This window comes from Tenrec ecaudatus, chromosome 2 (assembly GCF_050624435.1).
Source record: "Tenrec ecaudatus isolate mTenEca1 chromosome 2, mTenEca1.hap1, whole genome shotgun sequence".
Classification (NCBI taxonomy): Eukaryota; Metazoa; Chordata; class Mammalia; order Afrosoricida; family Tenrecidae; genus Tenrec; species Tenrec ecaudatus.
Window position 1 is genome coordinate 20,311,916 of NC_134531.1, and position 18,418 is coordinate 20,330,333.

General features: G+C 38.2%; 1 protein-coding gene across 2 annotated transcripts in view; it reads right to left on the minus strand.

Annotated features, from left to right (window-relative positions):
* Window positions 1–18,418, minus strand: part of CDH12 (cadherin 12) — a 344,128-nt gene that overhangs the window by 265,839 nt on the left and 59,871 nt on the right. The gene's annotated exons all lie outside the window — the stretch shown is intronic.

Genomic DNA, 18,418 nt, shown 5'->3' on the forward strand with positions numbered 1-18,418 from the left:
TCAAACCATAAAAATCAAGAAGAAAAAGGGAACAGTGCGAAAACTTCAGAAAGCATTTTTCTGCACATATATTTGTTTTAAACGTGAAAAGTTGCTCATTAAAATGTTGGAAGTGGTCACGTAAGTCCACATGCATGAAGCATACCATCATCTTCAGTCACTGAAGGCCTGTGAAGCATCTATCTGAAATCAAAAGAGGGATTATTACACAATTGTAATACCCATCTTTCTCCTGCTAGGACAGCATTGAGCAACTCACTGAGTTGGTGCACCCAGTGGCATCACCTGGGATGGTTCTCTCTGGTCACAGTAAATTTTTTCATAAAAGCAATTTTGCTCGAACCTCATTTTTGTTTTTGTTTTTTGTGATGGCTGATTTAAGACAACAGCGTGCAGCTGTGAAATTTTATTTCCTGCTTGGGAAAAATGCCACAGAAACTGTTGTGATGTTGAACACAGCTAACAAGGATAGCTCTGTGGGAAAAACTCAAGTGTATGAGTGGTTTCTCATTTTCAAAACAGGTGAAATGTCAGTTGACAAATCGCATTGTGGACAACTGCCAACTTCCCGAATGGATGAAAACGTTAATAAACTTCATGCACTTGTGCTTGAAGACCTAGTTGGACTATTAAAGAGATGGAACTCTGTACCGTGAACTTTAATGGAAGATTAAATGTGTGCCTCAGTTCTGACTGACCAGGAAAAGGAGCCGTGAGTGGAAACATACCTGGCTCTGAAAGAACATCTCCGAAGTGACATAGACTTTCTTTCAGGGGCATTACTGGTGATAAGTCATGGTGCTGTGCTTACGACCCCGAAAGCAAACATCAATCAAGGCAGTAGAAAACGCCATCATCACCTCTCCAAAAAAAAAAAAAAAAGCTTGTCAAGTGAAATCAATGATCTTTTTTTTAAAAAAAATGTGAGGGGGTTATTGCATTTGGAGTTCAGTCCACCAGGTCAGTCTAGTAATCAGCTCTCTCTTTAGAGGTTCTGAAAATGTAGCGTAACAGGGTGTGCCCTAAAAGGCCTGATTTGTGGCAGTTGAGGGACTGGCCTTGCCATCATGACACTGCACCTGCTCATGCAGCCATCTCAGTGTGCCAGCTTCAGTCAAAATCCAGCATGCCTCTCTTGCCCCATACATCTGGCCCACCTAATCTTGCTCCATGCAATTTCTTTTTGTTTCTGCAAATGAAGAGGACAGCGATTTGATGATGTAGAAGAGGTGAAGAAAAAAAATGAGGGAGATACTGTCAGCCATACAATCAGATATGTTTGAAAGATGTATCCAAGAATGGAATCATAGATTTGATGTGTATTACGTATTAAGTACCCTTAAATGCATTAACTGTAATGGAGTGTACTTTGAAGGTGATAAGGTTATTTCATAAAAAATAATAATAATAATTCCATGGCTTTGAAAAAAATTTCGGGTTCTCAGGGTACCTCCTCGTACAATATATTTGAATCTATAAGGTTACTATGAGCCAAAATTGACCATATGGAAGGGAGGTTACGTTGAAAAATATTAACTTAAGACATACTTTAAAGTAATGCTGTCATATAAATCTATAACATTATGGCAGGTTTATGATCAAAATGGGAGTTAGTTTCTGAAATGGAGATTAGTCTAGGGCTCATGTGGAGTTCTGTCTGACAGACAAACAGAGAAGAGAGGAGCTCTCCTCTCTGATCATAGATCGCTTCGTCTTGAAATGATGACATTATCTCATCCCATCTGGTTCAGTGTCTACAGCAACCTGAAAGAAGCTTGCTTCAACGTCCATGGAAGGAATCAACCAGAAACAGTAAAAGTGGAAGACAAGATGAAGGGTGAGTAGCAAATAGAGAGTAAGAAGGAGAAATAAGGAATGACAGGAAGCAATAAAACAAGATAGAGGGGAGGGCAGAGGAAAAAGGAAAAGGTGAAGAAAGAAAATTACCCCCAAGGGTAGCTAAAGTAAGACGTTTCCAAAAAATATATTGATAATTTTCGGTGTTGTGATCTTTCTCCCGAAGAGCAGTTGGTGGTTTTGAAGTGCTTACTGGGGCTTAGAAGGACGAGGTGTAGATCACGAAGCTTCCAAACCAAAAACCAACCAAAAAACTCACCCCCATCTAGTTGATTCTGAGCACCCACCGCTACCAAATCTCTAGTGACCCTCTCAGACAGGATAGCACTGCTCCTGGTGAATTTCTGAGGCTGTGACTCTTCACAGTAATGGAAAGCCTCATCTTTCTCCCAAATGGCAGCTGCTGTTATCAAACTGCCAACCCTGCAGTTGACGGTCCAACGTGTAACCACTACACCACAGGGAACCTTATAATGTGAAAATCACCGTGGTCTGCAGAATCACGGGACCATCCTAATTTAAATAAGCAGAATTCAGTGCCGTATTTTCAGCAGACTTTGTGTCTTCAGATATGTGTGCTGATCAGCTTGCAGAACATTACTCAGGAGCACTAAGTAGACAGCCTCATTTCTCGATCACTTCCATCTTATATCATTCGGTCTCCCAAAGTTTCAAGAGGAAACTATAATTTAGTGAAAACTGTATTTTTACCATCTTAAACTTCAGAATGTGGTGTTTACGTCTATAGTGTTGCATTGTTCTCTGTAGAATTCGCATCAGAATGACATGATTCCAAAAACTTGGGATAAAACATAAATCTTTTTCTTCTAAAGGAATTTATTCTCATTTCTATACATAGTATCAGTGGTTTTATTTTACTCTGAAATGCGCACCATTTAGTTGAATGATGCCGTTTCATTCAGAAAATTAATAATACACTAGCTATATACTTAGATCACATCCTTTTGTTTAATCTTATTCTCGCTCTGACTGATGAACAGTGCGACTCCAATTGTATTTCTTTTTCATTTAGACTATTACATGTGTGTTGGTTTAACGCTAGTGGGCAGTTTCACGTTCTAGTGGGCAGTTTCACTTTTTAGATGCATGAGGGTTAGACAGGGTTGGGCTATGAATTGTCACTTTTGTGCCCTCCCTCTTTAAAACGCAGGATATATAGTCCAAGTTCAATGAGTTTAATGAATTAATAAATAATGAAATAAATGCATGCACGGATAAATTGCCCGTTTTAATTTCAGCCACTAGATAGGAGACAACGTGTAATGGGCAAAAACCTATGGTTGTGAGGCTCAGGAGTTTGGAAGAATCACAAATGCATCACTCATAACCTTATATATTAATGTACAAGGTGCTAAATTTCTTTGGTCTGCTTTCTCTTTTCATGTAAAATCTGGATTATGTTCATTGGATTATTTATGATATAAATGGTTGAGGATACTGTACAAAATTGCCATAAAAGTGTCTGCTTTCCTTCATTTTACTTCCATTGTATGCAAATGAGCCCACTCTTTGTTTCCACTAATTTATAATAATGTATTAACTAATTAGATACAAAACAGTAATGGAAAACCTTCTCAAACTTCTATAGTTTGTTAGGTATTTGGTACTGCCATTGAATGTCTTAACCCAATTTAATGTTCACAATAAACCGGGGAAGTATACGCGATGATTGTCCTCAGTGATGCAGGAAACTATTGACTTGGCTTTGGACCCACAAATAGAAAGATGTGGAGCTGCGGTTAAACCAATATCTGATAGGCACCCTGGTGGCACAGTGATGGAGCTGCTGATTGACAACCGAAAGGCTGTACTTTGAATGCACCAGTCTTTTCATGGGATGAAGCTGTGGAGGTCAGCTTCCCTATCACTTAAAGCCTTGGAAACTTTAATCCAAGGGATAGTGGGAGTGGATCTACTCTGCTCTGTAATGTTCTTATGAGTAGGTATTGGCACTATATCTATACCTGTAGATCTAGATCTCCAATTATTTGTTCAAAGATTTAACTGTTTCTCTTGACATTGATCTAGTTTGAAATTACAAACATGCAGTTTAACATTAAAGACATGGAGAACTGCAGAATATAAATAGATGATATATAGATATAGATAGGTAGAGCTAGCGAGAGAGATAGCTCATCTGTCTGTCAGTTTGTCATTCTATAGTGGCTTCAATGCTGCTCTGGTGCTGGAAGCTAGATCCCTGGTATTTCAAATACCAGCAGGGTCATTGAAAATGAATTGGTTTCAGCAGAGCTTTCAGACTCAGAACAGAGTATGAAAAAGGAATTGACTCTCCACTTCAGAGGGATTAGCCATTGAAAACCTTATGAATGGATAGTAGTGGGACATTGTCCGATGCTGTAAACCTCATGATTAGCAGTGATACACTGTCAGATATCATGCAAGAAGATAAGCTTTTTGAGTTGAAAGTCACTCCAAATACACACACCTTTTAAAAATTGCATCTTTAGTACATATACAAACAATTTAAATGTATGCAAAAATACATCTCTATATGTCTACATACTTTAAAACTGTATATACATCTACATATATTCATATTCTAAAACTAACTAGATGTGTCTTGAGTGAAAACTTTGAATCTGATCAGGTAATTGGATTAGCAGTAGGTACAAATTATTAAAGAGTAAGTTTTATGATATCATTTCTATTTTGGGAAAATTCAACTGAATAATAATAGATGCAGAAATTGTTCCATTAAAAATGCTTTGGACTATATATCATTGACTCATTCAGGCAAAAGAATAGAGAACGCAACTTAGTACATGCTCTTTTCCAAAGAGAAATCTAGCGGTGAAATGCATGTACCACTGCACAAAACTATTCAGACAAGCTATTGTTTCCCTTTATATTTTTATTTCTCTCAATACTCTGGACAGCAGCGTGAAATGCCGCATTGTGCCGCCAAATCCTCAAAAATTGTCATGCTTGCACCCATGCACCATCTTCCTGACTTCTGCTCGCATTCTACTTTACTAAGCATGGTGTCCTTTCCCAGAAGATGCCCCACTAATAACATAACAAATCCTCCATTCTCATGGACATCCTGACTACATTGTGCAAAAAAAATTTGTTTGCTTTACTAGCCAAATCTATTGCCATCCAGTCAATTCTGACTCATAAGAATCTTACTTTGGGTATTTTGAGATTATAAACCTTTATCAAATAAGATGCCTCATTACCATAAATCAATGTTCTCAATTATACTTCAGTCTTCCTTTTTACTATCTAGTGTTTGAATTCCTCTTACATATTTTAACATGTCATCCAGGGTTGTCAGTCCCTAGTAAAGTAGAGGGGCAGCAAAAAAAGAGAAAGCCCCTCAATGACACGGACTGACTCAGTGGCTTCCATGATGGACTAAGGCACAGGAACAATTGTGAGGGTGTTTCAGGGCTGGCAGTGTGTCCTTCTGTGGTGCATATGGTGACTATGAGTGGAAACCGATCCCATGGCCCCTAATAACAATGCTGGGTGTTGAAATGCAGATGAAGCAATTGAAACTGTCATATCTTGAATAGGGACACCTTTATCTTCAAAGTGTTATGTTGGCTTTTTAAGGGGTTCAAAGACATCTTCTGCAGCAGACTGCCACCACCCTGCAATAAGTTATGTGATTTCTTGACAGGTGATTCTATAAAAATTGATACTGGGAGAGTAGAGGGTGAGTTGGTTGGAAAGATGGAACCGATTACAAAGATCTACATGTGACCTCCTCCCTGGGGGTGAAGGGAGACACCAGATAGGGCAAGATATGACAATATAATAATCTATAAATTATCAAGGGCTCATGAGGGAGTGGGGAGCGGGGAAGGAGGGAAAAAAGAAAGAGGACCTGATGCAAAGGGCTTAAACGGAAAGCAAATGCTTTGAAAATGATGATGGCAAAGAATGTACAGATGTGCTTTATATAATTGATGTATGTATATGTATAGATTGTGATAAGAGTCATATGAGCCCCTAATAAAATGTTTAAAAAACAAACAAACAAAAAAGGAAAATATCATGGCTTAACAAACAAACAAATAAATAAAAGAAATATCATGGCTTAAAAAATTAATTGTAAAATGAAAACCTGATGACTAAAATATTTTCTGCTTTTTAAATTCAGTATGGATAATTGGTCCAATTGTGACAATTTTACTTCTATTTTAATTTTAATAAATCATTTTATTGGGTGTTCTTACAGTTCTTATCACAATTTACATACACATCCATTGGGTCAAGCACATTTGTACATATGCTGCCATTGTCATTTTCAAAACATTTCTTTTTATTTCTTTACATTGAAGTGTACTCCAACCTGAAAGTGGTAGTCTTTGGTTCTCATCTATAAGTACTTCCAGTGCTCTTCATTATAGCGTTATTTCAATAGCCCAATGTGTCTTAATTATATCTTTGATGTGATTAATCATACATCAGGAACGTTTAATATTATTCATGTGAATGAAAATGCATTTGATTTTGTTTTACTAAAGTACTTCAGGACTAGGAACTTTCCCCCTAAATAGTTCACCTATGTGTAATTTAGTTTGGGAAAATGGAAAATCCAATGCCCTAAAAATATCGTGGAATGCCCTCTGTTGATGAACTAAACAAGAATTTAGGTGTGTATTTTTTCACAATGAATTTACAACTACATAAATAGTAATATAGACATATGTGAATAAATACATGAGGGGGTATGTATATCTGTTGCTCTGAGAGGAAAAAGTGATTGAGAGTAATTGTATTTGCATGTCATCAAGTCTGTACATTTCTGTGAATAGAATGTGAAGTAGACACACACGATGTGAAACGCCGCTCTCAGGAACCCAAACTTACATGCTAGTGTCTGCTTCTTTTCAAGGATAGTCTGAAGGTGACCCATTTTCAGCAGCACGTGCATTTCTGTGGGGATTGCTTTGTGTGTTAAGGCACGTAGTCACCACACTGAAGGCTTTCATTTCCTTTCTGCGCTCTGCACTAACTACTTTAAATGGATGTTGAAAAATTGATATCACAAATGCAGAGAGAATGAATCCAAGACCGTGACTAGTTGGCTGTCCCGATATTCTGTGCCAAGCAGTTTAAGTTGAATTTACTGTTTAGAAGCCATGCTTTCTTCTTTTATCCTCTGATGTTATCCTAACTATCATAGCATTCATAAGACTATTTATGTACGCAAATATTTAGGTTTTCCCAAAAGTATAAAAATGAGTGAACCCAATGATCAATTTCAATGTGTTAATGAGAAACACAAACACTAACTACCGTGTGTGAGAAATGTATTAACTTGTGCCGTGCTTCTCAATGCAAGTTAAGCAGGTTGCTTAAAAACAAAACAATATAAACACATTGAGGAAGGATAGTTTGCAAGGTTCCGTTGCTTTTTCACTAGGCTAATAACATTCCCAAGAAAATTCTAAAAAGATTATAGAGAATTCAATTTTAAAAGGAAAACGTTGCATTCAACTTTAAGAACACAAAGGGAAAAGAGGGAATGAAAAGGAAAGAGAAAAACCTGCTCTCCCACACGCTGCAACCTGATTTTTGACTGTTTTTAGCCAACATGTAACATTCGAAGCCAAATTGATTTCACGCTATTACATTTTTAAAGGTCACAGATTTTATTTTTTTTAGTAAAGGAATCAGGATTATTAAAGCAGATATTTCATTTGACACTGATTGAGATCTTACATAATAAATTGATTTTTCAAACATTGGTTGCTTTTAAGAAGAAACCATAATATCTTGTTATTAATATTCTCCTAATTTATTAAATTCCTTCAAGTATAGGGGCATGGATATGTTTATATAATATCTTAAAAATTAGCAAACAGATATTATTGATTTCATATATGCATTATCTTCAAAAAGTTTACTCACTTTCTTTAAATGCTTCTTCATATTACATTGACTATTGAGGAAGATAACAGACATACTTTCTGAAATTCACCAATGTCCTAACATATATGATTGGATTTTATCTAAAAGCTCAGATGTACTCAATACAGAATTAAATCAAAATTTAAATTTGATGCACAATTTTGTTTAAGCTCCAACATATAGCGCAGTAGGCAGCATTCTAAGATTTCTTCCAAGAATTTTCTCTTCCTGGGATGTATGCCCAGCACAATTCCTAGGAATGTGAAGATGATGGATATCATTTCTATAGTTATTTTATGTTACGTGGTATATCTGACCTTATGATGGGGACGTGCATTTAGTTGTAAAGGGACAACCTCTAGGACTAGCCAACAGCTAATAGGATAATAGTTGTGTTGTGATTGTGTCCCACTGATTAGATTTTGATTCAACTCAGTGACCCTATAGGGTTTTCCAAGCTGTAATCTGTATGGAAATAGATCACTGGATATTTCCCCAGCAGAGCAATGAAGTGAGTTCAACCAGTGACTCTTCTCTCAGTAGTGCTACGGTTAACCATGCCTCCACCGGGTGCTGCAGCAAGAAAATAGGGACCTTGATTCTAAAATCGTAACACAATCAATTATATAATTCTGAATAAGCCAATTTTATTCCAGAGCCTCACAAGAGAAGCATAATCCTTTTCAACAACCTGATTTCAAACTTTTGAGACCTTGAGTAAGAAACCCACACTCTTGTATTAGACTCCTGCTTGCAAAATTATGAACAAATAGGAGTTGTTTTTAATAAGCTGTTAACTGTGTGCTAATTTGCTATGCAGCGTTAGAAACCTTGTTCCTGAGTGATATATTTGGATAGCAAGATCAACTGCTAAGCAAAAGATTAGAAGTTGAAGTATTCTTCCAGAGATATCTTGGAAGAAAAGTTGTGTGAGCTATTGCTGAAAAAACAGACAAACAACCAACCAGTCCCTGAAATTTCATGCAGGGCAATCCAACTAGGACACATATGGGATCTTCAGTAGTCCAAATCCACTCTGTAACAGTTATTTCAATTAGCATTAACTTAAAAAATAAATGTGACTTTTCTATTACAGAGTTATCTGATTTCTTGGTTATTGTTGTTTTGCTTGGTAAAGCAGTTGTCCTTAAGTTTAAGCTCCTTGTTGCCCGCGCTTTTTCAATGTATCTCTTCCAGGATCGTTTTAGCTGCCCCTCTACTGTACCAAGCACGCTGCCCTTCCCCATGGACTGGTCTCCCCTGCGCCTGTCTAAAATACACGAGCCAGAGTCCCATCCTGCTTGCTTCTAAGGAGCGCTCTAGCTCTTCTTCCAAGACAATCTTGTTTTGTTTTGTTTTTCACAGCCTGCCGTGCTTTCAATATTCTTTCCAGTACCATAATTCAAATGCATCGAATCTTCTTTGGCCTTGCTTACTCAATATCCCAAGTTCATATGCGTCTGGAGCAACTGAAAATAGGCTAGCTGGGGTAAGGTGCACCTTAGTCCTCAAAGTACATCCTTGCTTTTCAACACTTTAAAGGGGTCTTGGTCAGCAGACTTACTTAATGTAATGTGTCCTTTTATCTCTTACCTGTTGCTTCTATGACATTGATTGTGGACAAGCAAGGCAAAAATCTCGACAATATCAAACTTCTCTCTATTTATCATGATGTTACCTATTGGTCCAGTTGTGAGGGTGTTGGCATGCTTTCTGTTGAGTTGTAATCCATACTGCAGGCTGCAGTCCTTCTTCTTCGTCAGCAAATGCTTTTATTTCTCTGGAGTTTCAGCAACACGTCTGAGTCCTCTGTACATTGCAGGTTGGTAAATCTGACAAATTTTCTGACAAATCACTTTATTTATGTTTGATTGTTTGGAGTTTCTGGCAAATCACTTTATTTATGTTTGATTGTTTGGAGTTTGCTTGTCAATATCCCTCCTCCACTATTTCTGGTAGAGCCATCTTGGTCTAACTGCCCCTGCTCCTGCTGATCCTATTAGTCAAATTGAGTTGTTAATCACTCTTTCTGTCCACAGTTTCAGAGAGCCATAGCAAAGGACAGAAGTTGAGCCACTCTGGCTCTGCAAGAGAAAGAGAAGGTTTCTACTCTCATAAAGCTTTCGTCTTGGAAATCCACCAGGACAGTTCTACCCTCTCCTACAGAGTCCTTATGAGTTGCAAAGGACCCAAGGCCAGTGAATTTGAGTTGAGTCCATGTTTTTGTACAGGAGTCTCAGGACTGGTCAATGACAGTACCGTTGTCTGAACTGGCTTAGCCACTTAGCGTTTCAATGGTTTTCATCTCACCCTCCACCCTGGACAACAAATACAAGAAAATGCAACACACTGGAAGTAAACTATGCATACAGGCAGGGCGCATCGGAGGAGAGAAATGGGGACAATGAAACATTCTGATAGCATCAAGCTGAGTCTAGGATATATTTTTGGTTTTTCAACATGTAATAAAGCAATACATATTCTACTTGGCACTAGGTTTCCTCAGTCATTAAAACAAAAAAAAGATACCATGATCATTAATGTAAGGACATCACACATTAAACTTTGTGATTAGCTATGTGGATGTCATTATACCTTGATATAATAAATGGCAATAAATACAAAACAAAATTAAATGCTTCCCTATTTTTTACTACAACAGAAATTTCAGCCTTTTAATTCCAGACAGTAAATATCTATTGAATACATATGTAGAGAAATGCTGGTAGCATATTGTTTGAATGTTGGGCTGTGGTCTTAGAGCTCAGCAGTTCAAAACCACGAACCGATCCACAGAAGAAAGGCGAGGCTATCTGCTCCTATAAAGTGTCCTAGAGTTAAAGTGTCAGAAACTCATGGGGCAGTTCCACCCAATCTAATAAGGTCACTAGTTTAATCACATCCAAATTATACAGAAGTTTTGAAACAAATCATAGACTCCTCATGATCAACATGGGTAGACAATATGCTTATTTTTATTGAAGCTAATAAAACAAGGAAGTCAATATATACTTTTCCCTCTTTTATATAATTTAAAACAAAATAAAAAATATATATTACGCCAACCTGAATTATCTACCAATTTTAACTACAAAACATGAGAGAGAGAGAGATTGATCTATGGTGTGCTAAGTACAGAATTGAAGACAGAGCTGTTCTCATGTAAACTGTTGTACATCAGATAAACTGTACTATCTTGTTCTACAATCACACACAATGATATAATCCTTCATAATGGCCATTCATTAAAGTTTAGTACAAAGCACAGATTATTAAAATTGGATTGTTTTCAATATCAATCTAAAACTTTCTAAACATGAGATTACTTCCAATACAACCTAGTAGACACCTCAATTTGATAAAGTAAATTGACTCAAACAGGGTTGAAGTACAGGGAATTTCTATCCACCTGCTCTCTGACTTTAGTAAAATCAAGGAAATCTCTGAATGATTCATTAATACTCATAGCACTTTGAAAATGATATGTTTTATTTTAAAGTGTCATAATTTAGTTGCTGCTCAAGTCCAAAATGTTTCTGTTTTGGAATTACTGTGGCAGACAAACTTTAAAACTGCATTGCATTTGATTTCTAGAAGATAAAACACACACATACACAAGTAATGCTATATTTTAATTCAAAAATAGGCTTCATTTACTGCCCTATCAAATGTTGACTATTTTTGCTTCCAAGAACTTTCCATGCTTAAAAATATTATGAAATTGTCATCCATTTTATACCCTAAAGCCATCTTTGGCCTATATTCTTTGGTTCTGATTACAAACTGGCTGCCAGTGATGCTTAACCTTTATTGGCCCTGTTCATTGAAATGAGAAGACTAAAGCATGTGTGTAGTCAGATATACACCATCATCAAACATCACTAGCTCTGCATTTCATATGGCTGCCTACCCCTGGTTTAAGCTGTCTCTCTCCTGCACTCTCAATTGCTGTTATGACTCTTGAACTGGTCAGGTTGGACAACAGAATACTTTCTTGACTGGAAAGAATAAAAATACTGGTTCTCTCAATTGTTTTGATTGATAACTACGAACCCAAATCAGACCTGGGTGAGTTATTGCAAAGGCATCAGTAGTGAAATTTGAACTTGTAGTTAGTAGGTACTGATTTTAAAAGGAAATAAAAATAAAAATGCTTTTCATGCATGGTTTCTGACAATACATAACACCAGGCTTTGGATCTGGAACGTACCTTGGAGACCAACATTTCAATTAGTACTTCAAATCACAATTGAGGAAATTGAGAATCCAAGAGGCTAAGTGATTTTCCCATATCACGTAGGTAGTTAATTACTGGCTGCAGAATAGGAACTGGGTGATCTAGTTTTCTGTCTAGGGTCTTTCCATTACACTAAGTGACATAGTCTATGACATTATTTGGGGACAGGTGCTTCATGACATATTTACATGTGTAAAATGTCAAAATAATATGTACCTATATCATTTCAATATACTCAAAAGCAAATGAAGGATTTTCAGACAGTGGCATGTAAATTAAATTACAATAGAGTTATTTCCTATGCAAATGCATGCCAGCTTTTGTAGGAGGAAAAATTAATGTCACCCAGTGCACAAGGGACAGAGGAGAGATCGATGTTGGAATTGGAAAAGACCACATACATTTCAAGCTCCATTAACAACACAAGGAAAAAAACATGGGGAAAAACTGGTAGAAATAAGTTTTACTGTCAGACGTGGGTTCATATGAAAGGAACAATTACATAGGATGAAATGTATTTATTTGCTTATTCATGATTATTGTGATATTTACTAATTAAATAATTTAAACAACTGTAGAAGTTATTTTCTAGATATTATCTTTTTGGACATCTCTCTCAAGATTTCTCTCCTTAACAATGATGACTATGAAACCGAGGTTTGGTCTGAAATTGCAATGTGCAGGTAAGAGGATTCGAACTAAAATCAACCCTCTACTGAGACCAAAGAAATCCACTTCCTGTTTTACTTATTTTAGAAGTTTTTCAAACACAAAAAGCAACTTTTTTCTTCCACTTTTATCTCTATTTAAATGGTCCCAAACTTGAGTACTGTTTACTTGTAGTAAACAGTGAATCATTTCTGTACTCCACATTTTTATCACATGTTATATATGGTGGGGCATAAAATTTTATGAAATTATAGTTACATGCTTGAAATGCATTTTAAATCTCTTCATTTTCAGTGTCACAAGTGAGAGTTGTAAACCTGAAAAATTAAAGTCACAGTGTAATTTATCTTACCCATAAATACTCTACTATACATTATACAGTTTTGAAGTAAACAATGATAGACAAGACTTAAAATGATATTTCTCCAAGGGAAACTATGTAGTAAATAGCTACAGAATGCCAGTTTAGCTAGAGTTATGGCAGTTGAACATAGCGAAAAGGTTCTTCACTCTCCACCTCAACTCTCGCCACTCTTAGCAGTATTTGCTCTTAAATACTTCTGTACAGTGGGGATATTTTAATTTTTTATGGGGAAATTGGCATATGGGTAGATTCCTGCTCTCTCCTTATAATTCACAGATAAGCTATTGTTGTTCAGTACCATCTAGTGGATTCTCCTTCATAAGAAACAGAATAGAACCTTGACACAGCAGAATTGGCCAATAGAGTTTTCTAGGTTGTGATTGCTATGGTTACAGATCCTCAGGCATTCTCTACGGAAACTGCCTTGATTTGGGGGTGTGACCATGTCTGCTTGGACAAAGAATAGTCTTTCATTTTTCTACAGCTTGTTTTAGTGAAGGAGACTTGGATTTTACTTCTCTGATACGTTTCTACCACATTCAAGCTAAAGGTTGTTACTGTAGTGGTCGCTAGCTGTTTCCACTGCAGACACTACTGTTGTTAGGTGCCATTGAATTGATTCCAACTCAGGCCCTGCACAGATAAGCACTGCCTGGTCCGGGACTGTCTTCACAATTGTTCTTCTGTTGGAGCCCGTCAATAGAGCCAGTGTGTCATCCATTTCATCAAGGGCTTTCTTCGTTTTCTTTGCCCGCTACTCTAGTAAGCACGGTGTCCTTCTCCATCCAAGGTTTCATCTGCTGGCCTTTGGGTGACACATCAGGTCCTCACTCACCTCGCCAGTGGAGATCCTTTGAAAAGTTAGTGCATGATATCCATTGACTTCGCAGCTGTGAATATATTTCCTTAGCAGGCATACTTGCTGTGAAGAATTAGGTTTTCATAAAGACTATGCTCGCTTAATCCTTTCATTCAGGTGGATGGAGTTTACCCTAAACGCCATGACCTGTGCTTGAAGGAAAAAGAAAGAAATCCTTTTGTGTCTGGTATGCCTGGTCCTCCTTCTAACTTTCTTCCTACTCTTTCACCCTCCTGTGAATTGTCCTCTCCTTGGCACCACATAATGAGTTGCGCTTAGCTCGACCTGCACACTGGGGATAAGAGCAAGTGACAGTAACACTTCCCTCTATCACAGCAACACAGAACACAAGAGAACTAATACAATTTTTTTCTTCAAAAATCTAGAGACTTTCAGTCTTCAAAATTATATAAATTGACCCCCACAGACAGACTGTTGCTAATTTCTTCTGCCCCTCCGCACATTAAATATATACTTTTACTATTAGCGTCAACATCGACGTTCTCTTTCACGTTATATTCTGAGAAGCTTTTGTGTAGTGAAGGGGATACAACCAGGTACCTGCTATAGATGAGGGCTTACACTGCTGATTTATAAGTAATTGTTCTCTCAAACATGTATGATAGTATTTTTAATAGATCTATTTCTTCTAAATACTGGCAAGATCAGCCTATTTTCTGGGAATTGATTAACAAAAGTTTCATTGATGTTAGCTCCTTAGAAAATATTACCAGGGGCCAGTGTATCAGTGGCTATCAATAGTTTCTTAAATAGAGGTGACTTTAAATGTACAAGGGCAAAATGTGATTTTGCATCACTTCCATGAGTATGTCGCATGCTTACTGTGGGTCTCCTGAGACCCACACCATTGTCCAATTCATACCTTGCTCCTTTCCTGCATGTTGAAAGTTGGACAAGGTTTCCTTTCAAAGAGCGTACACCTCAGGCAGGCATTGTGCTGTTTGAATGAGTGTTCTCTATATGACCGCTCTGGTTTCTAAGAGCCATTGCAATGGTCACACAGAACTCCAGGACAAAATTCATGATCAAAGGGCTTATGAAGAAAGTTCACAATTTATAATTTCACAATTTAGAAATGCTCAGCATTAAATAGTTTATTAGGATATTTTACAAAGTTCTTTCCGATCTGCGAATATACCACCGAAAGTGCATACCACTCTGATGGAAGCCTCCACTGAAGGTACTCGGCTCCGCTTCCATAGGCAGCAAGTCCAACGCTCTGAATTAAGTACCCAGAGCCAGCCCACTTCACTGAGTCTCAGCACCACAACAGTCAGCTCTACTTCTTCAGGTTAGCAAGCCCAACTTCCACACTCACATGCCAGAGGTCCCGCGCTCCACAAGCCAGCTTCCCGCATACAAGCTTACTGCCCAACAGGCTCTGTGAGCTGGGAAGCCGGGGAAGTCCAGCACTCTGTTCTCTGCTCAGTGTCCTTTCTGGTTTCTGCTGCTGTCCTCTAGATCCAGGAGGCTCAGCACAGGGATTTCTGTGCTTCATGCCCAGATCTTGCTGGTAATGAGATCTCCACCCCCTCCCCCCCGCTTCTCAGAGTGCTCACTTTATACACAGATGGATGGCATTCCAGAGAATCCTGTTCACAAACATTCACAGGGCATCCTATCAGTGACTTCCCCTACTCTGAAGAGACCCAGGCAACTAAAAGTTTGTTTGATAGGAGTTACAGACTTTGGCTAGAAACGCCACATTAAAATATCCCTGTCCCTTTTTGAAGTAGCATATTTTAAATATATTTTATACTTGCTGAATTATTTTTAAAAACAACTTAGAAGTTGAATAATTTCAAAAACTCTTAAAAAACGAAAGAAGCCTAACTGGACTAACTGCAGCTCCACCCCAGTAATTTGGTGGAAGGACATCCCCTTGATGATGCACAGTGGCACTCGCCCCAGGTGTCCTGTATCCAACAACAGTCCTCTCTGATGGGAAGAGCCTGTGGTTAGGAACTGGGCTGCTGATGGCAAAGGCAGCCATCTGAAACCACCTGCAGCTCCTGGGAGAAAGTCAGGGCTCTCAATTCCCAGAAAGACTTACCATCTCTCAAAGTCACAGGGGCAGTTTGCCCCTGTCCTGTCAGGTCTATATGAGGCTTCACGGACTCAGTGTCAGTGAGCTGTTTGTCTGTTTAATCGCTGAGTACTTGTCTTGCAAACTGACAGTTATGCTTTCCACTTGAGGTTAGGTGTTCTTCCAAAAATATCAATCGAGATAGATACATTATTCCATAAATGAAAAAATGCTGTTTAATAATTCATGCTTTTCATCATACACACATTCTTCTATCCTGCCCATAGTAATGCAACCTGGGCATTTTAGATATAAATATGAGGAAATATCCTTACATGACTCAAAACATGGACCTATGAGCAACTAAAAATCCACTTTTGTTTTCCTTATAATTCAGAATACAAACCCATTGAACTGTCCCTTCAGGTTTGATACTTCATCAGTTAATATTGAACTATTTTCACAAGAAATATGATTTGATCTTCAAAGAACTGCAGCAGCCTGAGGTATATATTCCCGGAACGCATCTCTAAGAGTATCATGACCATTAACTGTCTTCCATAATGTCTGTGATAAATCTCAGTATTAGTGAACAATGCCCAGGAAAGGCATCTCTTCGCTGGTCTACTCTACAGGTGCCCACCTGCTATGGAAGGTTCCAGTCATTACCGTGGATGTGTCCATCTATCAAGCTTCTCTCAGAGCAATAAACGCCGCAGTAGTGGTCATGCTTTAAGGTTATTTTGTCCTGACTAGTATTTATTTGCTCTCTGTACGGAGGTACAGTGTACAATCACAATTACCTCGTAATGCACAAGCTGGAACCATATCGCCTGGGATTGGCCCTGTGACCTTGGTGAAATATTTAACCGTTTATGTGTTGACTAGGAATTGACAATGGTGATTGTAGGCAGTAGGGAGATAACACCAGGGAAGGGTTTATTCAAGTTCATGTTTGCTTCAAAGTGCTTGATACCTTCTTTCTCCTCCACAATGTTGAACTTAGCTGCACTTTTGCTGATACTACTCAGGAGCAGGCATGGGCAGAGGAGCGCTGCCCACTTCTTTATTGCATTACGTGTTCTGTTCTCTGTCCCAGATTTGACCATCTGTGCTCCAAATACCATGCAGACATTGAAAGTGGAATCAAATGCATGTAAGGGTAAATGGCATCTGTGAGATAAAAATCGATCAAAGGATACTCTCGGGGGTCCGAGAGAGCAGATGCAATCTAGGGCAGCAGCATGGCTGGTTAACCTATAACCAACATGGCTCTCCAAGTCCCGCACTTGGAATTCACACTGCAGCAACATTGCCTCTCGGTGGAATGTGACATCACCATCATTGATGAACTCTCTTCACACACCATCCTGACAGTTGTCATGCGTGTGCCCATTGTTGAACCCATGGTGGCGATCCGTCTCATTGAAGGTCTTCCTCGTTTCCACTCATCCTCTGCTTTACCAAACAGGACGTCCTTCCCCAGAACTCCCCACACATGCTTGTTGCAGGGCCAGTTCTGACTCATGGTGACCCTACAGGACAGGGTAAAATTGGTCCTTTTGGTTTCCAAGATGTTAACTGTTTGAGAGTGGAATGTGTATCCAGGGACTGGCCTCTCCTTAAAGCATGTCTAAAGTATAAAAGATGAAGTCTGGCCTTCTTTCCTTCTAAGGTTCATTGTCGCTGTACTTCTTCCATGGCAGCGTGCTTGTTCTTCCGACAGTCCACGGTATTCCCAATATTCTTTGCCAACATCTTGAGTCAAACGCATCAATTCTTCTTTGTGCTTCCTTATTCTGTGTCCTTCTTTCAAAGGCATATGAGACAATAGAAACTGTCTGGGTTAAGTTCATGTGAGTCCACAAAGTAACAGCTTTGCTCTTTAATAGTTTTTAAAAAAGTTCTTTAGTAGCAGATATGAACAATGTTGCATATCCTTTGATTTCTTCACTGCTGAATTCATGAACATGACTTGTCAAATAGAAATTAATTGTAAAAATAAAATGTAAGCCTTGGGAACTTCAGTCATTGCTCCATTTCTCTCTTTATGCTGTCTATTGATCCTGTTGTGTGAATTTGTAATTTCTTTACATTGAATCATCATTCGCACGCTGATAGTTGTGGTCTATATCATCATCATTTAGTGTTTCAATTCTCCTTAACATTCAGCAATCAAGCTTGTTATGTCTATTGCTTTATGAGGCTTCATCCGATCCTGATGCAGCATGATTATATAGGGCAGCTTCTCACTGTCTGGTGACCGTGCAGATTGAGTAAGCGTGGTAAAGGAGAAATCCATGATGCACAACTTTCCTTATTGCAGACCGTGCAGTTATTTCCTTGCTGCATCTGCATGACCACCACTAAGAATTCTCAAAAGCGATTTCTTCTCAATATTATCCATAGTTTGTAAAGAGTCACACAGCTGAATGCCTTTGTATTATCAATAAAACACAAGTAAACATCTTTCTG